Here is a 24,056-nt window from a genome sequence, read left to right as displayed (position 1 = left end):
AAAGGATGAGGATAAGGGAATGAAGATACTGCCGGAGGTAAGAGAAGTGGAAAATGGGGGGAGGATTTTTGGTTTGGAAAATAAAGGAATAGAAAGACTGAATAGAGGTGTAAAAGCAAGAACAAAAGGTGGAGTTGACATTCAAAAGGTTCTTAAAAAGCAGAAAATAAGAAGAGATGCGCTAAAGGAAAGGAGGAAAAGTGGAAATGGGGGAAGCAAGACATGTTTTCTTTAAAGACAATGAAACTAATTGAGTGGTGGTTTTTGGTTTATCCTGTGTTTTCCTTAATGAGTTTTCTAAGTATTGTTTCATTGAATGCTAGAGACTTATCCCAAAGTCAAAGGTTTGAAAGATTGATGTGTCTGACTAAAAATAGGGATATGTTATGTCTACAAGGAATGAGGTGGGAAGATAAAATAAGTGATGAAATCAGAAAATTGTGGAATGGAGAAATGTATAGTAATTGTGATATAGGAAGGAAAAGAGGGGTCGCTATTTTAATAAATGTCAATAATGAGTGTTTTTTAAATTGCATCTTAAACATTGCAAGGTTTGTTAAATGGAGCAGAAGAAACATGGTCAAACAAAAGAAGACAAAAATACATGTGTGCAATTTTTTTAGGATAAAGATGTGTTTTATTCTAAATGTTCTGTTTTGTTACTATAATATGAAAGATGAAAAATAAGTGTTTGTAAAAAAAAAGTGTAAAAGGGAATCCATTCCTTGAAATGACATATTTTCATTTTAATGTATTATTGCAAAAATGTGATTTAGATTGTTTTTAAAATGTATGTTAAATGTATGTATGAGTCTTTTTTAGAAAAAAAAAAAAATGTTAAAAGACTGTTTTAAAAGGAAATAAGACTTTAATGTACAAAATATTTATGGAATGTTGTAATATGACAATTTTTGAATAAATTAAAAAAAAAAAAAAAAAAAAAAAGCTATGCCAGATAATGTCTGAGCTCGGAAGCTAAGCAGGTTTGGGCCTGGTTAGTACTCGGATGGTGGACTGCCTAGTAATACCAGGTGCTGTAAGATTTTTGGAAATTTTTCACAAATTCTATAATAATCTTGCAAGAAAAAAAGAAAAGAGTCAATGCCCAATATCTGAATCTTAGCAGGTATGGGCCTGGTTAGTAATTGGATAGGAGACCCTCTGGTAATACCAGTTGCTTTAAGATTTCTGCAAATTTTTCACAAATTATATAATAATCTTGAAAAAAAAAAAAAGTCAATGCCCGATCTCTGAATAATAGCAGGTTTTGCCTGGTTAGTACTTGGATGGGAGACGGCCTGGAAATACCAGTTGCTGTAATATTTTTGGCAATTTTTACTAATTATATAATAATCTTGCAAAAAAAAAAAAGGAGTCAATGCCCAATCTTTGAATCTTAGGAGGTATAGACCTGTTTAGTGCTTGGATGGGAGACCGCCTCGGAATACCAGTTGCTGTAATATTTTTGGAAATTTGTTCTAATTATATAATAATCTTGAAAAAATAATAGTCAATGCCCAATCTTTGAATCTTAGCAGCTATGGACCTGTTTAGTGTTTTGATGGGAGACCGCCTTGGAATACCAGGTGCTCTAATATTATTGGAAATTTATTACTAATTATATAATAATCTTAAAAAAGATTCAATGCCCGATCTCTGAATCTTAGCAGGTATTGGCCTGGTTAGTGCTTGGATGGGAGACCGCCTCGGAATACCAGGTGCTGTAAGCTTTTGGGTTTTCATTTCTACTTAATGTATGGGCGATTTGATTGGCTGATCTTTAAATAGTCCTCTCTTTCCAGCAGCCTTCGCTTGCGACCATAACAACCTGGCTATGCCTGATCTCGTCTGCTCTCGGAAGCTAAGCAGGTTTGGGCCTGGTTGGTACTTAGATGGGAGACCGCTTTGGAATACCAGGTGCTTTAAGCTTTAGGGTTTTATTTCCTACTTATATAATGTACCGGCGATTAGATTGGCTGATCTTTAAATAGTTCTCTCTTTGCAGCAGTCTTCGCTTATGGCCATACCACCCTGGCTATGCCAGATCATGTCTGAGCTCGGAAGCTAAGCAGGTTTGGGCCTGGATAGTACTCGGATGGGGGACTGCCTAATAATACCAGGTGCTGTAAGATTTTTGGAAATTTTTCACAAATTATATAATAATCTTGCAAGAAAAAAAGAAGAGTCAATGCCCAATATCTGAATCTTAGCAGGTATGGGCCTGGTTAGTATTTGGACGGGAGACCCCCTGGTAATACCAGTTGCTTTAAGATTTTTTTAAATTTTTCACAAATTATGTAATATTCTTGAAAAAAAAAAAAAAAGTCAATGCCCGATCTCTGAATAATAGCAGGTTTTGCCTGGTTAGTACTTGGATGGGAGACGGCCTGGAAATACCAGTTCCTATAATATTTTTGCTAATTTTTACTAATTACATAATAATCTTGCGAAAAAAAAAAAAAGAGTCAATGCCCAATCTTTGAATCTTAGGAGGTATGGACCTGTTTAGTGCTTGGATGGGAGATCGCCTCGGAATACCAGTTGCTGTAATATTTTTGGAAATTTGTACTAATTATATAATAATCTTGAAAAAAAAGAGTCAATGCCCAATCTTTGAATCTTAGCAGCTATGGACATGTTTAGTGTTTGGATGGGAGACCGCCTTGGAATACCAGGTGCTCTAATATTATTGGAAATGTATTACTAATTATATAATAATCTTAAAAAAGATTCAATGCCCGATCTCTGAATCTTAGCAGGTATTGGCCTGGTTAGTGCTTGGATGGGAGACCGCCTCGGAATACCAGGTGCTGTAAGCTTTTGGGTTTTCATTCCTACTTAATGTATGGGCGATTTGATTGGCTGATCTTTAAATAGTCCTCTCTTTCCAGCAGCCTTCGCTTGCGACCATAACAACCTGGCTATGCCTGATCTCGTCTGCTCTCGGAAGCTAAGCAGGTTTGTGCCTGGTTGGTACTTAGATGGGAGACCGCTTTGGAATACCAGGTGCTTTAAGCTTTAGGGTTTTCTTTCCTACTTATATAATGTACCGGCGATTAGATTGGCTGATCTTTAAATAGCTCTCTCTTTGCAGCAGTCTTCGCTTATGGCCATACCACCCTGGCTATGCCAGATAATGTCTGAGCTCGGAAGCTAAGCAGGTTTGGGCCTGGTTAGTACTCGGATGGGGGACTGCCTAGTAATACCAGGTGCTGTAAGATTTTTGGAAATTTTGCACAAATTCTATAATAATCTTGCAAGAAAAAAAGAAAAGAGTCAATGCCCAATCTTTGAATCTTAGGAGGTATAGACCTGTTTAGTGCTTGGATGGGAGACCGCCTCGGAATACCAGTTGCTGTAATATTTTTGGAAATTTGTACTAATTATATAATAATCTTGAAAAAAAAAAGAGTCAATGCCCAATCTTTGAATCTTAGCAGCTATGGACCTGTTTAGTATTTGAATGGGAGACCGCCTTGGAATACCAGGTGCTCTAATATTATTGGAAATTTATTACTAATTATGTAATAATCTTAAAAAAGATTCAATGCCCGATCTCTGAATCTTAGCAGGTATTGGTCTGGTTAGTGCTTGGATGGGAGACCGCCTCGGAATACCAGGTGCTGTAAGCTTTTGGGTTTTCATTCCTACTTAATGTATGGGCGATTTGATTGGCTGATCTTTAAATAGTCCTCTCTTTCCAGCAGCCTTCGCTTGCGACCATAACAACCTGGCTATGCCTGATCTCGTCTGCTCTCGGAAGCTAAGCAGGTTTGTGCCTGGTTGGTACTTAGATGGGAGACCGCTTTGGAATACCAGGTGCTTTAAGCTTTAGGGTTTTCTTTCCTACTTATATAATGTACCGGCGATTAGATTGGCTGATCTTTAAAAAGCTCTCTCTTTGCAGCAGTCTTCGCTTATGGCCATACCACCCTGGCTATGCCAGATAATGTCTGAGCTCGGAAGCTAAGCAGGTTTGGGCCTGGTTAGTACTCGGATGGGGGACTGCCTAGTAATACCAGGTGCTGTAAGATTTTTGGAAATTTTGCACAAATTCTATAATAATCTTGCAAGAAAAAAAGAAAAGAGTCAATGCCCAATCTTTGAATCTTAGGAGGTATAGACCTGTTTAGTGCTTGGATGGGAGACCGCCTCGGAATACCAGTTGCTGTAATATTTTTGGAAATTTGTACTAATTATATAATAATCTTGAAAAAAAAAGAGTCAATGCCCAATCTTTGAATCTTAGCAGCTATGGACCTGTTTAGTGTTTGAATGGGAGACCGCCTTGGAATACCAGGTGCTCTAATATTATTGGAAATTTATTACTAATTATGTAATAATCTTAAAAAAGATTCAATGCCCGATCTCTGAATCTTAGCAGGTATTGGTCTGGTTAGTGCTTGGATGGGAGACCGCCTCGGAATACCAGGTGCTGTAAGCTTTTGGGTTTTCATTCCTACTTAATGTATGGGCGATTTGATTGGCTGATCTTTAAATAGTCCTCTCTTTCCAGCAGCCTTCGCTTGCGACCATAACAACCTGGCTATGCCTGATCTCGTCTGCTCTCGGAAGCTAAGCAGGTTTGGGCCTGGTTGGTACTTAGATGGGAGACCGCCTGGGAATACCAGATGCTTTAAGCTTTAGGGTTTTCTTTCCTACTTATATAATGTACCGGCGATTAGATTGGCTGATCTTTAAATAGCTCTCTCTTTGCAGCAGTCTTCGCTTATGGCCATACCACCCTGGCTATGCCAGATAATGTCTGAGCTCGGAAGCTAAGCAGGTTTGGGCCTGGATAGTACTCGGATGGGGGACTGCCTAGTAATACCAGGTGCTGTAAGATTTTTGGAAATTTTTCACAAATTATATAATAATCTTGCAAGAAAGAAAGAAGAGTCAATGCCCAATATCTGAATCTTAGCATGTATGGGCCTGGTTAGTAATTGGATGGGAGACCCCCTGGTAATACCAGTTGCTTTAAGATTTTTTGAAATTTTTCACAAATTATGTAATAATCTTGAAAAAAAACAAAAAAAGTCAATGCCCGATCTCTGAATAATAGTAGGTTTTGCCTGGTTAGTACTTGGATGGGAGACGGCCTGGAAATACCAGTTCCTATAATATTTTTGGCAATTTTTACTAATTACATAATAATCTTGCAAAAAAAAAAAAAAAAAAAGAGTCAATGCCCAATCTTTGAATCTTAGGAGGTATGGACCTGTTTAGTGCTTGGATGGGAGATCGCCTCGGAATACCAGTTGCTGTAATATTTTTGGAAATTTGTACTAATTATATAATAATCTTGAAAAAAAAAGAGTCAATGCCCAATCTTTGAATCTTAGCAGCTATGGACATGTTTAGTGTTTGGATGGGAGACCGCCTTGGAATACCAGGTGCTCTAATATTATTGGAAATGTATTACTAATTATATAATAATCTTAAAAAAGATTCAATGCCCGATCTCTGAATCTTAACAGGTATTGGCCTGGTTAGTGCTTGGATGGGAGACCGCCTCGGAATACCAGGTGCTGTAAGCTTTTGGGTTTTCATTCCTACTTAATGTATGGGGGATTTGATTGGCTGATCTTTAAATAGTCCTCTCTTTACAGCAGCCTTCGCTTGCGACCATAACAACCTGGCTATGCCTGATCTCGTCTGCTCTCGGAAGGTAAGCAGGTTTGGGCCTGGTTGGTACTTAGATGGGAGACCGCCTGGGAATACCAGGTGCTTTAAGCTTTAGGGTTTTCTTTCCTACTTATATAATGTACCGGCGATTAGATTGGCTGATCTTTAAATAGCTCTCTCTTTGCAGCAGTCTTCGCTTATGGCCAAACCACCCTGGCTATGCCAGATCATGTCTGAGCTCGGAAGCTAAGCAGGTTTGGGCCTGGATAGTACTCGGATGGGGGACTGCCTAGTAATACCAGGTGCTGTAAGATTTTTGGAAATTTTTCACAAATTATATAATAATCTTGCAAGAATAAAAGAAGAGACAATACCCAATATCTGAATCTTAGCAGGTATGGGCCTGGTTAGTAATTGGATGGGAGACCCCCTGGTAATACCAGTTGCTTTAAGATTTTTGAAATTTTTCACAAATTATGTAATGATCTTGAAAAAAAAAAAAAAAGTCAATGCCCGATCTCTGAATAATAGCAGGTTTTGCCTGGTTAGTACTTGGATGGGAGACGGCCTGGAAATACCAGTTCCTATAATATTTTTGGCAATTTTTACTAATTACATAATAATCTTGCAAAAAAAAAAAAAAAAAAAAGAGTCAATGCCCAATCTTTGAATCTTAGGAGGTATGGACCTGTTTAGTGCTTGGATGGGAGATCGCCTCGGAATACCAGTTGCTGTAATATTTTTGGAAATTTGTACTAATTATATAATAATCTTGAAAAAAAAAAGAGTCAATGCCCAATCTTTGAATCTTAGCAGCTATGGACATGTTTAGTGTTTGGATGGGAGACCGCCTTGGAATACCAGGTGCTCTAATATTATTGGAAATGTATTACTAAATATATAATAATCTTAAAAAAGATTCAATGCCCGATCTCTGAATCTTAGTAGGTATTGGCCTGGTTAGTGCTTGGATGGGAGACCGCCTCGGAATACCAGGTGCTGTAAGCTTTTGGGTTTTCATTCCTACTTAATGTATGGGGGATTTGATTGGCTGATCTTTAAATAGTCCTCTCTTTACAGCAGCCTTCGCTTGCGACCATAACAACCTGGCTATGCCTGATCTCGTCTGCTCTCGGAAGCTAAGCAGGTTTGGGCCTGGTTGGTACTTAGATGGGAGACCGCCTGGGAATACCAGGTGCTTTAAGCTTTAGGGTTTTCTTTCCTACTTATATAATGTACCGGCGATTAGATTGGCTGATCTTTAAATAGCTCTCTCTTTGCAGCAGTCTTCGCTTATGGCCAAACCACCCTGGCTATGCCAGATCATGTCTGAGCTCGGAAGCTAAGCAGGTTTGGGCCTGGATAGTACTCGGATGGGGGACTGCCTAGTAATACCAGGTGCTGTAAGATTTTTGGAAATTTTTCACAAATTCTATAATAATCTTGCAAGAAAAAAAGAAAAGAGTCAATGCCCAATATCTGAATCTTAGCAGGTATGGGCCTGGTTAGTAATTGGATGGGAGACCCTCTGGTAATACCAGTTGCTTTAAGATTTCTGCAAATTTTTCACAAATTATATAATAATCTTGAAAAAAAAAAAAAACTCAATGCCCGATCTCTGAATAATAGCAGGTTTTGCCTGGTTAGTACTTGGATGGGAGACGGCCTGGAAATACCAGTTGCTGTTATATTTTTGGCAATTTTTACTAATTATATAATAATCTTGCAAAAAAAAAAAAAAAAGAGTCAATGCCCAATCTTTGAATCTTAGGAGGTATAGACCTGTTTAGTGCTTGGATGGGAGACCGCCTCGGAATACCAGTTGCTGTAATATTTTTGGAAATTTGTACTAATTATATAATAATCTTGAAAAAAAAAGAGTCAATGCCCAATCTTTGAATCATAGCAGCTATGGACCTGTTTAGTGTTTGAATGGGAGACCGCCTTGGAATACCAGGTGCTCTAATATTATTGGAAATTTATTACTAATTATATAATAATCTTAAAAAAGATTCAATGCCCGATCTCTGAATCTTAGCAGGTATTGGCCTGGTTAGTGCTTGGATGGGAGACCGCCTCGGAATACCAGGTGCTGTAAGCTTTTGGGTTTTCATTCCTACTTAATGTATGGGCGATTTGATTGGCTGATCTTTAAATAGTCCTCTCTTTCCAGCAGCCTTCGCTTGCGACCATAACAACCTGGCTATGCCTGATCTCGTCTGCTCTCGGAAGCTAAGCAGGTTTGGGCCTGGTTGGTACTTAGATGGGAGAACGCCTGGGAATACCAGATGCTTTAAGCTTTAGGGTTTTCTTTCCTACTTATATAATGTACCGGCGATTAGATTGGCTGATCTTTAAATAGCTCTCTCTTTGCAGCAGTCTTCGCTTATGGCCATACCACCCTGGCTATGCCAGATAATGTCTGAGCTCGGAAGCTAAGCAGGTTTGGGCCTGGTTAGTACTCGGATGGTGGACTGCCTAGTAATACCAGGTGCTGTAAGATTTTTGGAAATTTTTCACAAATTCTATAATAATCTTGCAAGAAAAACAGAAAAGAGTCAATGCCCAATATCTGAATCTTAGCAGGTATGGGCCTGGTTAGTAATTGGATAGGAGACCCTCTGGTAATACCAGTTGCTTTAAGATTTCTGCAAATTTTTCACAAATTATATAATAATCTTGAAAAAAAAAAAAAAAGTCAATGCCCGATCTCTGAATAATAGCAGGTTTTGCCTGGTTAGTACTTGGATAGGAGACGGCCTGGAAATACCAGTTGCTGTAATATTTTTGGCAATTTTTACTAATTATATAATAATCTTGCAAAAAAAAAAAGAGTCAATGCCCAATCTTTGAATCTTAGGAGGTATAGACCTGTTTAGTGCTTGGATGGGAGACCGCCTCGGAATACCAGTTGCTGTAATATTTTTGGAAATTTGTTCTAATTATATAATAATCTTGAAAAAATAATAGTCAATGCCCAATCTTTGAATCTTAGCAGCTATGGACCTGTTTAGTGTTTTGATGGGAGACCGCCTTGGAATACCAGGTGCTCTAATATTATTGGAAATTTATTACTAATTATATAATAATCTTAAAAAAGATTCAATGCCCGATCTCTGAATCTTAGCAGGTATTGGCCTGGTTAGTGCTTGGATGGGAGACCGCCTCGGAATACCAGGTGCTGTAAGCTTTTGGGTTTTCATTTCTACTTAATGTATGGGCGATTTGATTGGCTGATCTTTAAATAGTCCTCTCTTTCCAGCAGCCTTCGCTTGCGACCATAACAACCTGGCTATGCCTGATCTCGTCTGCTCTCGGAAGCTAAGCAGGTTTGGGCCTGGTTGGTACTTAGATGGGAGACCGCTTTGGAATACCAGGTGCTTTAAGCTTTAGGGTTTTCTTTCCTACTTATATAATGTACCGGCGATTAGATTGGCTGATCTTTAAATAGTTCTCTCTTTGCAGCAGTCTTCGCTTATGGCCATACCACCCTGGCTATGCCAGATCATGTCTGAGCTCGGAAGCTAAGCAGGTTTGGGCCTGGATAGTACTCGGATGGGGGACTGCCTAATAATACCAGGTGCTGTAAGATTTTTGGAAATTTTTCACAAATTATATAATAATCTTGCAAGAAAAAAAGAAGAGTCAATGCCCAATATCTGAATCTTAGCAGGTATGGGCCTGGTTAGTATTTGGACGGGAGACCCCCTGGTAATACCAGTTGCTTTAAGATTTTTTTAAATTTTTCACAAATTATGTAATATTCTTGAAAAAAAAAAAAAAAGTCAATGCCCGATCTCTGAATAATAGCAGGTTTTGCCTGGTTAGTACTTGGATGGGAGACGGCCTGGAAATACCAGTTCCTATAATATTTTTGCTAATTTTTACTAATTACATAATAATCTTGCGAAAAAAAAAAAAGAGTCAATGCCCAATCTTTGAATCTTAGGAGGTATGGACCTGTTTAGTGCTTGGATGGGAGATCGCCTCGGAATACCAGTTGCTGTAATATTTTTGGAAATTTGTACTAATTATATAATAATCTTGAAAAAAAAAGAGTCAATGCCCAATCTTTGAATCTTAGCAGCTATGGACCTGTTTAGTGTTTTGATGGGAGACCGCCTTGGAATACCAGGTGCTCTAATATTATTGGAAATTTATTACTAATTATATAATAATCTTAAAAAAGATTCAATGCCCGATCTCTGAATCTTAGCAGGTATTGGCCTGGTTAGTGCTTGGATGGGAGACCGCCTCGGAATACCAGGTGCTGTAAGCTTTTGGGTTTTCATTCCTACTTAATGTATGGGCGATTTGATTGGCTGATCTTTAAATAGTCTTCTCTTTCCAGCAGCCTTCGCTTGCGACCATAACAACCTGGCTATGCCTGATCTCGTCTGCTCTCGGAAGCTAAGCAGGTTTGTGCCTGGTTGGTACTTAGATGGGAGACCGCTTTGGAATACCAGGTGCTTTAAGCTTTAGGGTTTTCTTTCCTACTTATATAATGTACCGGCGATTAGATTGGCTGATCTTTAAATAGCTCTCTCTTTGCAGCAGTCTTCGCTTATGGCCATACCACCCTGGCTATGCCAGATAATGTCTGAGCTCGGAAGCTAAGCAGGTTTGGGCCTGGTTAGTACTCGGATGGGGGACTGCCTAGTAATACCAGGTGCTGTAAGATTTTTGGAAATTTTGCACAAATTCTATAATAATCTTGCAAGAAAAAAAGAAAAGAGTCAATGCCCAATCTTTGAATCTTAGGAGGTATAGACCTGTTTAGTGCTTGGATGGGAGACCGCCTCGGAATACCAGTTGCTGTAATATTTTTGGAAATTTGTACTAATTATATAATAATCTTGAAAAAAAAAGAGTCAATGCCCAATCTTTGAATCTTAGCAGCTATGGACCTGTTTAGTGTTTGAATGGGAGACCGCCTTGGAATACCAGGTGCTCTAATATTATTGGAAATTTATTACTAATTATGTAATAATCTTAAAAAAGATTCAATGCCCGATCTCTGAATCTTAGCAGGTATTGGTCTGGTTAGTGCTTGGATGGGAGACCGCCTCGGAATACCAGGTGCTGTAAGCTTTTGGGTTTTCATTCCTACTTAATGTATGGGCGATTTGATTGGCTGATCTTTAAATAGTCCTCTCTTTCCAGCAGCCTTCGCTTGCGACCATAACAACCTGGCTATGCCTGATCTCGTCTGCTCTCGGAAGCTAAGCAGGTTTGGGCCTGGTTGGTACTTAGATGGGAGACCGCCTGGGAATACCAGATGCTTTAAGCTTTAGGGTTTTCTTTCCTACTTATATAATGTACCGGCGATTAGATTGGCTGATCTTTAAATAGCTCTCTCTTTGCAGCAGTCTTCGCTTATGGCCATACCACCCTGGCTATGCCAGATAATGTCTGAGCTCGGAAGCTAAGCAGGTTTGGGCCTGGATAGTACTCGGATGGGGGACTGCCTAGTAATACCAGGTGCTGTAAGATTTTTGGAAATTTTTCACAAATTATATAATAATCTTGCAAGAAAGAAAGAAGAGTCAATGCCCAATATCTGAATCTTAGCATGTATGGGCCTGGTTAGTAATTGGATGGGAGACCCCCTGGTAATACCAGTTGCTTTAAGATTTTTTGAAATTTTTCACAAATTATGTAATAATCTTGAAAAAAAACAAAAAAAGTCAATGCCCGATCTCTGAATAATAGTAGGTTTTGCCTGGTTAGTACTTGGATGGGAGACGGCCTGGAAATACCAGTTCCTATAATATTTTTGGCAATTTTTACTAATTACATAATAATCTTGCGAAAAAAAAAAAAAGAGTCAATGCCCAATCTTTGAATCTTAGGAGGTATGGACCTGTTTAGTGCTTGGATGGGAGATCGCCTCGGAATACCAGTTGCTGTAATATTTTTGGAAATTTGTACTAATTATATAATAATCTTAAAAAAAAAAGAGTCAATGCCCAATCTTTGAATCTTAGCAGCTATGGACCTGTTTAGTGTTTTGATGGGAGACCGCCTTGGAATACCAGGTGCTCTAATATTATTGGAAATTTATTACTAATTATATAATAATCTTAAAAAAGATTCAATGCCCGATCTCTGAATCTTAGCAGGTATTGGCCTGGTTAGTGCTTGGATGGGAGACCGCCTCGGAATACCAGGTGCTGTAAGCTTTTGGGTTTTCATTCCTACTTAATGTATGGGCGATTTGATTGGCTGATCTTTAAATAGTCCTCTCTTTCCAGCAGCCTTCGCTTGCGACCATAACAACCTGGCTATGCCTGATCTCGTCTGCTCTCGGAAGCTAAGCAGGTTTGTGCCTGGTTGGTACTTAGATGGGAGACCGCTTTGGAATACCAGGTGCTTTAAGCTTTAGGGTTTTCTTTCCTACTTATATAATGTACCGGCGATTAGATTGGCTGATCTTTAAATAGCTCTCTCTTTGCAGCAGTCTTCGCTTATGGCCATACCACCCTGGCTATGCCAGATAATGTCTGAGCTCGGAAGCTAAGCAGGTTTGGGCCTGGTTAGTACTCGGATGGGGGACTGCCTAGTAATACCAGGTGCTGTAAGATTTTTGGAAATTTTGCACAAATTCTATAATAATCTTGCAAGAAAAAAAGAAAAGAGTCAATGCCCAATCTTTGAATCTTAGGAGGTATAGACCTGTTTAGTGCTTGGATGGGAGACCGCCTCGGAATACCAGTTGCTGTAATATTTTTGGAAATTTGTACTAATTATATAATAATCTTGAAAAAAAAAGAGTCAATGCCCAATCTTTGAATCTTAGCAGCTATGGACCTGTTTAGTGTTTGAATGGGAGACCGCCTTGGAATACCAGGTGCTCTAATATTATTGGAAATTTATTACTAATTATGTAATAATCTTAAAAAAGATTCAATGCCCGATCTCTGAATCTTAGCAGGTATTGGTCTGGTTAGTGCTTGGATGGGAGACCGCCTCGGAATACCAGGTGCTGTAAGCTTTTGGGTTTTCATTCCTACTTAATGTATGGGCGATTTGATTGGCTGATCTTTAAATAGTCCTCTCTTTCCAGCAGCCTTCGCTTGCGACCATAACAACCTGGCTATGCCTGATCTCGTCTGCTCTCGGAAGCTAAGCAGGTTTGGGCCTGGTTGGTACTTAGATGGGAGACCGCCTGGGAATACCAGATGTTTTAAGCTTTAGGGTTTTCTTTCCTACTTATATAATGTACCGGCGATTAGATTGGCTGATCTTTAAATAGCTCTCTCTTTGCAGCAGTCTTCGCTTATGGCCATACCACCCTGGCTATGCCAGATAATGTCTGAGCTCGGAAGCTAAGCAGGTTTGGGCCTGGATAGTACTCGGATGGGGGACTGCCTAGTAATACCAGGTGCTGTAAGATTTTTGGAAATTTTTCACAAATTATATAATAATCTTGCAAGAAAGAAAGAAGAGTCAATGCCCAATATCTGAATCTTAGCATGTATGGGCCTGGTTAGTAATTGGATGGGAGACCCCCTGGTAATACCAGTTGCTTTAAGATTTTTTGAAATTTTTCACAAATTATGTAATAATCTTGAAAAAAAACAAAAAAAGTCAATGCCCGATCTCTGAATAATAGTAGGTTTTGCCTGCTTAGTACTTGGATGGGAGACGGCCTGGAAATACCAGTTCCTATAATATTTTTGGCAATTTTTACTAATTACATAATAATCTTGCAAAAAAAAAAAAAAAAAAAAGAGTCAATGCCCAATCTTTGAATCTTAGGAGGTATGGACCTGTTTAGTGCTTGGATGGGAGATCGCCTCGGAATACCAGTTGCTGTAATATTTTTGGAAATTTGTACTAATTATATAATAATCTTGAAAAAAAAAGAGTCAATGCCCAATCTTTGAATCTTAGCAGCTATGGACATGTTTAGTGTTTGGATGGGAGACCGCCTTGGAATACCAGGTGCTCTAATATTATTGGAAATGTATTACTAATTATATAATAATCTTAAAAAAGATTCAATGCCCGATCTCTGAATCTTAACAGGTATTGGCCTGGTTAGTGCTTGGATGGGAGACCGCCTCGGAATACCAGGTGCTGTAAGCTTTTGGGTTTTCATTCCTACTTAATGTATGGGGGATTTGATTGGCTGATCTTTAAATAGTCCTCTCTTTACAGCAGCCTTCGCTTGCGACCATAACAACCTGGCTATGCCTGATCTCGTCTGCTCTCGGAAGGTAAGCAGGTTTGGGCCTGGTTGGTACTTAGATGGGAGACCGCCTGGGAATACCAGGTGCTTTAAGCTTTAGGGTTTTCTTTCCTACTTATATAATGTACCGGCGATTAGATTGGCTGATCTTTAAATAGCTCTCTCTTTGCAGCAGTCTTCGCTTATGGCCAAACCACCCTGGCTATGCCAGATCATGTCTGAGCTCGGAAGCTAAGCAGGTTTGGGCCTGGATAGTACTCGGATGGGGGACTGCCTAGTAATACCAGGTGCTGTAAGATTTTTGGAAATTTTTCACAAATTATATAATAATCTTGCAAAAAAAAAAGAAGAGACAATACCCAATATCTGAATCTTAGCAGGTATGGGCCTGGTTAGTAATTGGATGGGAGACCCCCTGGTAATACCAGTTGCTTTAAGATTTTTGAAATTTTTCACAAATTATGTAATGATCTTGAAAAAAAAAAAAAAAGTCAATGCCCGATCTCTGAATAATAGCAGGTTTTGCGTGGTTAGTACTTGGATGGGAGACGGCCTGGAAATACCAGTTCCTATAATATTTTTGCCAATTTTTACTAATTACATAATAATCTTGCAAAAAAAAAAAAAAAAGAGTCAATGCCCAATCTTTGAATCTTAGGAGGTATGGACCTGTTTAGTGCTTGGATGGGAGACCCCCTCGGAATACCAGTTGCTGAAATATTTTTGGAAATTTGTACTAATTATATAATAATCTTGAAAAAAAAAGAGTCAATGCCCAAATCTTTGATTCTTAGCAGCTATGGACCTGTTTAGTGTTTGGATGGGAGACCGCCTCGGAATACCAGGTGCTCTAATATTATTGGAAATTTATTATTAATTATATAATAATCTTAAAAAAAAAAAAAAGATTCAATGCCCGATCTCTGAATCTTAGCAGGTATTGGCCTGGTTAGTGCTTGGATGGGAGACAGCCTCGGAATACCAGGTGCTGTAAGCTTTTGGGTTTTCATTCCTACTTAATGTATGGGCGATTTGATTGGCTGATCTTTAAATAGTCCACTCTTTGCAGCAGCCTTCGCTTGCGAACATAACAACCTGGCTATGCCTGATCTCGTCTGCTCTCGGAAGCTAAGCAGGTTTGGGCCTGGTTGGTACTTAGATGGGAGACCGCCTGGGAATACCAGGTGCTTTAAGCTTTAGGGTTTTCTTTCCTACTTATATAATGTACCGGCGATTAGATTGGCTGATCTTTAAATAGCTCTCTCTTTGCAGCAGTCTACGCTTATGGCCATACCACCCTGGCTATGCCAGATAATGTCTGAGCTCGGAAGCTAAGCAGGTTTGGGCCTGGTTAGTACTTGGATGGGGGACTGCCTAGTAATACCAGGTGCTGTAAGATTTGTGCAAATTTTTCACAAATTCTATAATAATCTTGCAAGAAAAAAAGAAAAGAGTCAATGCCCAATATCTGAATCTTAGCAGGTATGGGCCTGGTTATTAATTGGATGGGAGACTGCCTCGGAATACCAGTTGCTGTAATATTTTTGGAAATTTGTACTAATAATATAATAATCTTGAAATAAAAAGAGTCAATTCCCAATCTTTGAATCTTAGCAGCTATGGACCTGTTTAGTGTTTGGATGGGAGACCGCCTTGGAATACCAGGTGCTCTAATATTATTGGAAATTTATTACTAATTATATAATAATCTTGAAAAAAAAAAAAAAAAAAAAAAGAATCAATGCCCGATCTCTGAATCTTAGCAGGTATTGGCCTGGTTAGTGCTTGGATGGGAGACCGCCTCGGAATACCAGGTGCTGTAAGCTTTTGGGTTTTCATTCCTACTTAATGTATGGGCGATTTGATTGGCTGATCTTTAAATAGTCCTCTCTTTCCAGAAGTCTTCGCTTGCGACCATAACAACCTGGCTATGCCTGATCTCGTCTGCTCTCGGAAGCTAAGCAGGTTTGGGCCTGGTTGGTACTTAGATGGGAGACCGCCTGGGAATACCAGGTGCTTTAAGCTTTAGGGTTTTCTTTCCTACTTATATAATGTACCGGCGATTAGATTGGCTGATCTTTAAATAGCTCTCTCTTTGCAGCAGTCTTCGCTTATGGCCATACCACCCTGGCTATGCCAGATAATGTCTGAGCTCGGAAGCTAAGCAGGTTTGGGCCTGGTTAGTACTCGGATGGGGGACTGCCTAGTAATACCGGGTGCTGTAAGATTTTTGGAAATTTTTCACAAATTCTATAATAATCTTGCAAGAAAGAAAGAAAAGAGTCAATGCCCAATATCTGAATCTTAGCAGGTATGGGCCTGGTTAGTAATTGGATGGGAGACCCTCTGGTAATACCAGTTGCTTTAAGATTTCTGCAAATTTTTCACAAATTATATAATAATCTTGAAAAAAAAAAAAGTCAATGCCCGATCTCTGAATAATAGCAGGTTTTGCCTGCTTAGTACTTGGATGGGAGACGGCCTGGAAATACCAGTTGCTGTTATATTTTTGGCAATTTTTACTAATTATATAATAATCTTGCAAAAAAAAAAAAAAGAGTCAATGCCCAATCTTTGAATCTTAGGAGGTATAGACCTGTTTAGTGCTTGGATGGGAGACCGCCTCGGAATACCAGTTGCTGTAATATTTTTGGAAATTTGTACTAATTATATAATAATCTTGAAAAAAAAAGAGTCAATGCCCAATCTTTGAATCTTAGCAGCTATGGACCTGTTTAGTGTTTGAATGGGAGACCGCCTTGGAATACCAGGTGCTCTAATATTATTGGAAATTTATTACTAATTATATAATAATCTTAAAAAAGATTCAATGCCCGATCTCTGAATCTTAGCAGGTATTGGCCTGGTTAGTGCTTGGATGGGAGACCGCCTCGGAATACCAGGTGCTGTAAGCTTTTGGGTTTTCATTCCTACTTAATGTATGGGCGATTTGATTGGCTGATCTTTAAATAGTCCTCTCTTTCCAGCAGCCTTCGCTTGCGACCATAACAACCTGGCTATGCCTGATCTCTTCTGCTCTCGGAAGCTAAGCAGGTTTGGGCCTGGTTGGTACTTAGATGGGAGACCGCCTGGGAATTCCAGATGCTTTAAGCTTTAGGGTTTTCTTTCCTACTTATATAATGTACCGGCGATTAGATTGGCTGATCTTTAAATAGCTCTCTCTTTGCAGCAGTCTTCGCTTATGGCCATACCACCCTGGCTATGCCAGATAATGTCTGAGCTCGGAAGCTAAGCAGGTTTGGGCCTGGTTAGTACTCGGATGGTGGACTGCCTAGTAATACCAGGTGCTGTAAGATTTTTGGAAATTTTTCACAAATTATATAATAATCTTGCAAGAAAAAAAGAAAAGAGTCAATGCCCAATATCTGAATCTTAGCAGGTATGGGCCTGGTTAGTAATTGGATAGGAGACCCTCTGGTAATACCAGTTGCTTTAAGATTTCTGCAAATTTTTCACAAATTATATAATAATCTTGAAAAAAAAAAAAAAAAGTCAATGCCCGATCTCTGAATAATAGCAGGTTTTGCCTGGTTAGTACTTGGATGGGAGACGGCCTGGAAATACCAGTTGCTGTAATATTTTTGGCAATTTTTACTAATTATATAATAATCTTGCAAAAAAAAAAAAAGAGTCAATGCCCAATCTTTGAATCTTAGGAGGTATAGACCTGTTTAGTGCTTGGATGGGAGACCGCCTCGGAATACCAGTTGCTGTAATATTTTTGGAAATTTGTACTAATTATATAATAATCTTGAAAAAAAAAGAGTCAATGCCCAATCTTTGAATCTTAGCAGCTATGGACCTGTTTAGTGTTTGGATGGGAGACCGCCTCGGAAAACCAGGTGCTCTAATATTATTGGAAATTTATTACTAATTATATAATAATCTTAAAAAAGATTCAATGCCCGATCTCTGAATCTTAGCAGGTATTGGCCTGGTTAGTGCTTGGATGGGAGACCGCCTCGGAATACCAGGTGCTGTAAGCTTTTGGGTTTTCATTTCTACTTAATGTATGGGCGATTTGATTGGCTGATCTTTAAATAGTCCTCTCTTTCCAGCAGCCTTCGCTTGCGACCATAACAACCTGGCTATGCCTGATCTCGTCTGCTCTCGGAAGCTAAGCAGGTTTGGGCCTGGTTGGTACTTAGATGGGAGACCGCTTTGGAATACCAGGTGCTTTAAGCTTTAGGGTTTTCTTTCCTACTTATATAATGTACCGGCGATTAGATTGGCTGATCTTTAAATAGTTCTCTCTTTGCAGCAGTCTTCGCTTATGGCCATACCACCCTGGCTATGCCAGATCATGTCTGAGCTCGGAAGCTAAGCAGGTTTGGGCCTGGATAGTACTCGGATGGGGGACTGCCTAAAAATACCATGTGCTGTAAGATTTTTGGAAATTTTTCACAAATTATATAATAATCTTGCAAGAAAAAAAGAAGAGTCAATGCCCAATATCTGAATCTTAGCAGGTATGGGCCTGGTTAGTATTTGGATGGGAGACCCCTGGTAATACCAGTTGCTTTAAGATTTTTTTAAATTTTTCACAAATTATGTAATAATCTTGAAAAAAAAAAAAAAAAAGTCAATGCCCGATCTCTGAATAATAGCAGGTTTTGCCTGGTTAGTACTTGGATGGGAGACGGCCTGGAAATACCAGTTCCTACAATATTTTTGCTAATTTTTACTAATTACATAATAATCTTGCAAAAAAAAAAGAAAAAAGAGTCAATGCCCAATCTTTGAATCTTAGGAGGTATGGACCTGTTTAGTGCTTGGATGGGAGATCGCCTCGGAATACCAGTTGCTGTAATATTTTTGGAAATTTGTACTAATTATATAATAATCTTGAAAAAAAAAGAGTCAATGCCCAATCTTTGAATCTTAGCAGCTATGGACCTGTTTAGTGTTTGGATGGGAGACCGCCTTGGAATACCAGGTGCTCTAATATTATTGGAAATTTATTACTAATTATATAATAATCTTGAAAAAAAAAAAAAAAAAAAAAAGAATCAATGCCCGATCTCTGAATCTTAGCAGGTATTGGCCTGGTTAGTGCTTGGATGGGAGACCGCCTCGGAATACCAGGTGCTGTAAGCTTTTGGGTTTTCATTCCTACTTAATGTATGGGCGATTTGATTGGCTGATCTTTAAATAGTCCTCTCTTTCCAGAAGTCTTCGCTTGCGACCATAACAACCTGGCTATGCCTGATCTCGTCTGCTCTCGGAAGCTAAGCAGGTTTGGGCCTGGTTGGTACTTAGATGGGAGACCGCCTGGGAATACCAGGTGCTTTAAGCTTTAGGGTTTTCTTTCCTACTTATATAATGTACCGGCGATTAGATTGGCTGATCTTTAAATAGCTCTCTCTTTGCAGCAGTCTTCGCTTATGGCCATACCACCCTGGCTATGCCAGATAATGTCTGAGCTCGGAAGCTAAGCAGGTTTGGGCCTGGTTAGTACTCGGATGGGGGACTGCCTAGTAATACCGGGTGCTGTAAGATTTTTGGAAATTTTTCACAAATTCTATAATAATCTTGCAAGAAAGAAAGAAAAGAGTCAATGCCCAATATCTGAATCTTAGCAGGTATGGGCCTGGTTAGTAATTGGATGGGAGACCCTCTGGTAATACCAGTTGCTTTAAGATTTCTGCAAATTTTTCACAAATTATATAATAATCTTGAAAAAAAAAAAAGTCAATGCCCGATCTCTGAATAATAGCAGGTTTTGCCTGCTTAGTACTTGGATGGGAGACGGCCTGGAAATACCAGTTGCTGTTATATTTTTGGCAATTTTTACTAATTATATAATAATCTTGCAAAAAAAAAAAAAAGAGTCAATGCCCAATCTTTGAATCTTAGGAGGTATAGACCTGTTTAGTGCTTGGATGGGAGACCGCCTCGGAATACCAGTTGCTGTAATATTTTTGGAAATTTGTACTAATTATATAATAATCTTGAAAAAAAAAGAGTCAATGCCCAATCTTTGAATCTTAGCAGCTATGGACCTGTTTAGTGTTTGAATGGGAGACCGCCTTGGAATACCAGGTGCTCTAATATTATTGGAAATTTATTACTAATTATATAATAATCTTAAAAAAGATTCAATGCCCGATCTCTGAATCTTAGCAGGTATTGGCCTGGTTAGTGCTTGGATGGGAGACCGCCTCGGAATACCAGGTGCTGTAAGCTTTTGGGTTTTCATTCCTACTTAATGTATGGGCGATTTGATTGGCTGATCTTTAAATAGTCCTCTCTTTCCAGCAGCCTTCGCTTGCGACCATAACAACCTGGCTATGCCTGATCTCTTCTGCTCTCGGAAGCTAAGCAGGTTTGGGCCTGGTTGGTACTTAGATGGGAGACCGCCTGGGAATTCCAGATGCTTTAAGCTTTAGGGTTTTCTTTCCTACTTATATAATGTACCGGCGATTAGATTGGCTGATCTTTAAATAGCTCTCTCTTTGCAGCAGTCTTCGCTTATGGCCATACCACCCTGGCTATGCCAGATAATGTCTGAGCTCGGAAGCTAAGCAGGTTTGGGCCTGGTTAGTACTCGGATGGTGGACTGCCTAGTAATACCAGGTGCTGTAAGATTTTTGGAAATTTTTCACAAATTATATAATAATCTTGCAAGAAAAAAAGAAAAGAGTCAATGCCCAATATCTGAATCTTAGCAGGTATGGGCCTGGTTAGTAATTGGATAGGAGACCCTCTGGTAATACCAGTTGCTTTAAGATTTCTGCAAATTTTTCACAAATTATATAATAATCTTGAAAAAAAAAAAAAAAAGTCAATGCCCGATCTCTGAATAATAGCAGGTTTTGCCTGGTTAGTACTTGGATGGGAGACGGCCTGGAAATACCAGTTGCTGTAATATTTTTGGCAATTTTTACTAATTATATAATAATCTTGCAAAAAAAAAAAAAGAGTCAATGCCCAATCTTTGAATCTTAGGAGGTATAGACCTGTTTAGTGCTTGGATGGGAGACCGCCTCGGAATACCAGTTGCTGTAATATTTTTGGAAATTTGTACTAATTATATAATAATCTTGAAAAAAAAAGAGTCAATGCCCAATCTTTGAATCTTAGCAGCTATGGACCTGTTTAGTGTTTGGATGGGAGACCGCCTCGGAAAACCAGGTGCTCTAATATTATTGGAAATTTATTACTAATTATATAATAATCTTAAAAAAGATTCAATGCCCGATCTCTGAATCTTAGCAGGTATTGGCCTGGTTAGTGCTTGGATGGGAGACCGCCTCGGAATACCAGGTGCTGTAAGCTTTTGGGTTTTCATTTCTACTTAATGTATGGGCGATTTGATTGGCTGATCTTTAAATAGTCCTCTCTTTCCAGCAGCCTTCGCTTGCGACCATAACAACCTGGCTATGCCTGATCTCGTCTGCTCTCGGAAGCTAAGCAGGTTTGGGCCTGGTTGGTACTTAGATGGGAGACCGCTTTGGAATACCAGGTGCTTTAAGCTTTAGGGTTTTCTTTCCTACTTATATAATGTACCGGCGATTAGATTGGCTGATCTTTAAATAGTTCTCTCTTTGCAGCAGTCTTCGCTTATGGCCATACCACCCTGGCTATGCCAGATCATGTCTGAGCTCGGAAGCTAAGCAGGTTTGGGCCTGGATAGTACTCGGATGGGGGACTGCCTAAAAATACCATGTGCTGTAAGATTTTTGGAAATTTTTCACAAATTATATAATAATCTTGCAAGAAAAAAAGAAGAGTCAATGCCCAATATCTGAATCTTAGCAGGTATGGGCCTGGTTAGTATTTGGATGGGAGACCCCTGGTAATACCAGTTGCTTTAAGATTTTTTTAAATTTTTCACAAATTATGTAATAATCTTGAAAAAAAAAAAAAAAAAGTCAATGCCCGATCTCTGAATAATAGCAGGTTTTGCCTGGTTAGTACTTGGATGGGAGACGGCCTGGAAATACCAGTTCCTACAATATTTTTGCTAATTTTTACTAATTACATAATAATCTTGCAAAAAAAAAAGAAAAAAGAGTCAATGCCCAATCTTTGAATCTTAGGAGGTATGGACCTGTTTAGTGCTTGGATGGGAGATCGCCTCGGAATACCAGTTGCTGTAATATTTTTGGAAATTTGTACTAATTATATAATAATCTTGAAAAAAAAAGAGTCAATGCCCAATCTTTGAATCTTAGCAGCTATGGACATGTTTAGTGTTTGGATGGGAGACCGCCTTGGAATACCAGGTGCTCTAATATTATTGGAAATGTATTACTAATTATATTATAATCTTAAAAAAGATTCAATGCCCGATCTCTGAATCTTAGCAGGTATTGGCCTGGTTAGTGCTTGGATGGGAGACCGCCTCGGAATACCAGGTGCTGTAAGCTTTTGGGTTTTCATTCCTACTTAATGTATGGGCGATTTGATTGGCTGATCTTTAAATAGTCCTCTCTTTCCAGCAGCCTTCGCTTGCGACCATAACAACCTGGCTATGCCTTATCTCGTCTGCTCTCGGAAGCTAAGCAGGTTTGGGCCTGGTTGGTACTTAGATGGGAGACCGCTTTGGAATACCAGGTGCTTTAAGCTTTAGGGTTTTCTTTCCTACTTATATAATGTACCGGCGATTAGATTGGCTGATCTTTAAAGAGCTCTCTCTTTGCAGCAGTCTTCGCTTATGGCCATACCACCCTGGCTATGCCAGATAATGTCTGAGCTCGGAAGCTAAGCAGGTTTGGGCCTGGTTAGTACTCGGATGGGGGACTGCCTAGTAATACCAGGTGCTGTAAGATTTTTGGAAATTTTTCACAAATTCTATAATAATCTTGCAAGAAAAAAAGAAAAGAGTCAATGCCCAATCTTTGAATCTTAGGAGGTATAGACCTGTTTAGTGCTTGGATGGGAGACCGCCTCGGAATACCAGTTGTTGTAATATTTTTGGAAATTTGTACTAATTATATAATAATCTTGAAAAAAAAAAGAGTCAATGCCCAATCTTTGAATCTTAGCAGCTATGGACCTGTTTAGTGTTTGAATGGGAGACCGCCTTGGAATACCAGGTGCTCTAATATTATTGGAAATTTATTACTAATTATGTAATAATCTTAAAAAAGATTCAATGCCCGATCTCTGAATCTTAGCAGGTATTGGCCTGGTTAGTGCTTGGATGGGAGACACCCTGGTAATACCAGTTGCTTTAAGATTTTTGGATATTTTTCACAAATTATATAATAATTAAAAAAAAAAAAAAAAGTCAATGCCCGATCTCTGAATAATAGCAGGTTTTGCCTGGTTAGTACTTGGATGGAAGACGGCCGGGAAATACCAGTTGCTGTAATATTTTTGGCAATTTTTACTAATTACATAAAAATCTTGCAAAAAAAAAAAAAAAAAGAGTAAATGCCCAATCTTTGAATCTTAGGAGGTATGGACCTGTTTAGTGCTTGGATGGGAGACCGCCTCGGAATACCATTTGCTGTAATATTTTTGGAAATTTGTACTAATTATATAATTATCTTGAAACAAAAAGAGTCAATGCCCAATCTTTGAATCTTAGCAGCTACGGACCTGTTTAGTGTTTGGATGGGAGACCGCCTCGGAAAACCAGGTGCTCTAATATTATTGGAAATGTATTACTAATTATATAATAATCTTTAAAAAAAAAAAAAAAAAAAAAAAAGAGTCAATGCCCGATCTCTTAATCTTAGCAGGTATTGGCCTGGTTAGTGCTTGGATGGGAGACCGCCTGGGAATACCAGGTGCTTTAAGCTTTAGGGTTTTCTTTCCTACTTATATAATGTACCGGCGATTAGATTGGCTGATCTTTAAATAGCTCTCTCTTTGCAGCAGTCTTCGCTTATGGCCATACCACCCTGGCTATGCCAGATCATGTCTGAGCTCGAAAGCTAAGCAGGTTTGGGCCTGGTTAGTAATTGGATGGGAGACCCCCTGGTAATACCAGTTGCTTTAAGATTTTTGTAAATTTTTCACAAATTATATAATAATCTTGAAAAAAAAAAGAGTCAATGCCCATTCTTTGAATCTTAGCAGTCATGGACCTGTGTAGTGTTTGGATGGGAGACCCCCTGGTAATACCAGGTGCTCTAATATTATTGGAAATTTATTACTAATTATATAATAATCTTAAAAAAAGAGCCAATGCCCGATCTCTTAATCTTAGCAGGTATTGGCCTGGTTAGTGCTTGGATGGGAGACCGCCTCGGAATACCAG

General features: G+C 39.0%; 35 pseudogenes; all 35 read left to right on the top strand.

The window, feature by feature from the left end:
• The first annotated feature begins 1,810 nt into the window (after window positions 1-1,810).
• Window positions 1,811-1,929, top strand: LOC127961947 (uncharacterized; annotated as a pseudogene).
• Window positions 1,930-2,013: 84 nt separating this feature from the next.
• On the top strand, window positions 2,014-2,132 carry LOC127961578 (uncharacterized; annotated as a pseudogene).
• A 767-nt stretch (window positions 2,133-2,899) lies between these two features.
• Window positions 2,900-3,018, top strand: LOC127958896 (uncharacterized; annotated as a pseudogene).
• An 84-nt stretch (window positions 3,019-3,102) lies between these two features.
• On the top strand, window positions 3,103-3,221 carry LOC127964472 (uncharacterized; annotated as a pseudogene).
• Window positions 3,222-3,712: 491 nt separating this feature from the next.
• On the top strand, window positions 3,713-3,831 carry LOC127958841 (uncharacterized; annotated as a pseudogene).
• An 84-nt stretch (window positions 3,832-3,915) lies between these two features.
• Window positions 3,916-4,034, top strand: LOC127964465 (uncharacterized; annotated as a pseudogene).
• A 490-nt stretch (window positions 4,035-4,524) lies between these two features.
• On the top strand, window positions 4,525-4,643 carry LOC127962946 (uncharacterized; annotated as a pseudogene).
• Window positions 4,644-5,620: 977 nt separating this feature from the next.
• On the top strand, window positions 5,621-5,739 carry LOC127959870 (uncharacterized; annotated as a pseudogene).
• An 84-nt stretch (window positions 5,740-5,823) lies between these two features.
• Window positions 5,824-5,942, top strand: LOC127962873 (uncharacterized; annotated as a pseudogene).
• Window positions 5,943-6,716: 774 nt separating this feature from the next.
• Window positions 6,717-6,835, top strand: LOC127957407 (uncharacterized; annotated as a pseudogene).
• Window positions 6,836-6,919: 84 nt separating this feature from the next.
• LOC127962866 (uncharacterized) lies at window positions 6,920-7,038 on the top strand (annotated as a pseudogene).
• A 771-nt stretch (window positions 7,039-7,809) lies between these two features.
• LOC127963174 (uncharacterized) lies at window positions 7,810-7,928 on the top strand (annotated as a pseudogene).
• A 970-nt stretch (window positions 7,929-8,898) lies between these two features.
• LOC127961885 (uncharacterized) lies at window positions 8,899-9,017 on the top strand (annotated as a pseudogene).
• Window positions 9,018-9,101: 84 nt separating this feature from the next.
• On the top strand, window positions 9,102-9,220 carry LOC127961567 (uncharacterized; annotated as a pseudogene).
• A 767-nt stretch (window positions 9,221-9,987) lies between these two features.
• LOC127958792 (uncharacterized) lies at window positions 9,988-10,106 on the top strand (annotated as a pseudogene).
• Window positions 10,107-10,190: 84 nt separating this feature from the next.
• Window positions 10,191-10,309, top strand: LOC127964453 (uncharacterized; annotated as a pseudogene).
• A 490-nt stretch (window positions 10,310-10,799) lies between these two features.
• LOC127962891 (uncharacterized) lies at window positions 10,800-10,918 on the top strand (annotated as a pseudogene).
• A 972-nt stretch (window positions 10,919-11,890) lies between these two features.
• On the top strand, window positions 11,891-12,009 carry LOC127958727 (uncharacterized; annotated as a pseudogene).
• An 84-nt stretch (window positions 12,010-12,093) lies between these two features.
• Window positions 12,094-12,212, top strand: LOC127964449 (uncharacterized; annotated as a pseudogene).
• Window positions 12,213-12,702: 490 nt separating this feature from the next.
• LOC127959751 (uncharacterized) lies at window positions 12,703-12,821 on the top strand (annotated as a pseudogene).
• Window positions 12,822-13,799: 978 nt separating this feature from the next.
• Window positions 13,800-13,918, top strand: LOC127959811 (uncharacterized; annotated as a pseudogene).
• An 84-nt stretch (window positions 13,919-14,002) lies between these two features.
• On the top strand, window positions 14,003-14,121 carry LOC127962860 (uncharacterized; annotated as a pseudogene).
• Window positions 14,122-14,899: 778 nt separating this feature from the next.
• On the top strand, window positions 14,900-15,018 carry LOC127962239 (uncharacterized; annotated as a pseudogene).
• Window positions 15,019-15,102: 84 nt separating this feature from the next.
• Window positions 15,103-15,221, top strand: LOC127964211 (uncharacterized; annotated as a pseudogene).
• A 507-nt stretch (window positions 15,222-15,728) lies between these two features.
• LOC127957354 (uncharacterized) lies at window positions 15,729-15,847 on the top strand (annotated as a pseudogene).
• Window positions 15,848-16,817: 970 nt separating this feature from the next.
• On the top strand, window positions 16,818-16,936 carry LOC127961239 (uncharacterized; annotated as a pseudogene).
• Window positions 16,937-17,909: 973 nt separating this feature from the next.
• On the top strand, window positions 17,910-18,028 carry LOC127961835 (uncharacterized; annotated as a pseudogene).
• Window positions 18,029-18,112: 84 nt separating this feature from the next.
• On the top strand, window positions 18,113-18,231 carry LOC127963342 (uncharacterized; annotated as a pseudogene).
• A 789-nt stretch (window positions 18,232-19,020) lies between these two features.
• On the top strand, window positions 19,021-19,139 carry LOC127957303 (uncharacterized; annotated as a pseudogene).
• A 970-nt stretch (window positions 19,140-20,109) lies between these two features.
• On the top strand, window positions 20,110-20,228 carry LOC127961238 (uncharacterized; annotated as a pseudogene).
• Window positions 20,229-21,201: 973 nt separating this feature from the next.
• Window positions 21,202-21,320, top strand: LOC127961774 (uncharacterized; annotated as a pseudogene).
• An 84-nt stretch (window positions 21,321-21,404) lies between these two features.
• LOC127963337 (uncharacterized) lies at window positions 21,405-21,523 on the top strand (annotated as a pseudogene).
• Window positions 21,524-22,295: 772 nt separating this feature from the next.
• LOC127962918 (uncharacterized) lies at window positions 22,296-22,414 on the top strand (annotated as a pseudogene).
• An 84-nt stretch (window positions 22,415-22,498) lies between these two features.
• On the top strand, window positions 22,499-22,617 carry LOC127964442 (uncharacterized; annotated as a pseudogene).
• A 1,062-nt stretch (window positions 22,618-23,679) lies between these two features.
• LOC127962165 (uncharacterized) lies at window positions 23,680-23,798 on the top strand (annotated as a pseudogene).
• Window positions 23,799-24,056: the final 258 nt, after the last annotated feature.

This window comes from Carassius gibelio, chromosome A3 (genome assembly GCF_023724105.1).
Source record: "Carassius gibelio isolate Cgi1373 ecotype wild population from Czech Republic chromosome A3, carGib1.2-hapl.c, whole genome shotgun sequence".
NCBI classification, from domain to species: Eukaryota; Metazoa; Chordata; class Actinopteri; order Cypriniformes; family Cyprinidae; genus Carassius; species Carassius gibelio.
Note: the sequence above shows the minus strand (reverse complement) of the source record. Positions and strands in the feature narration are given on the sequence as shown.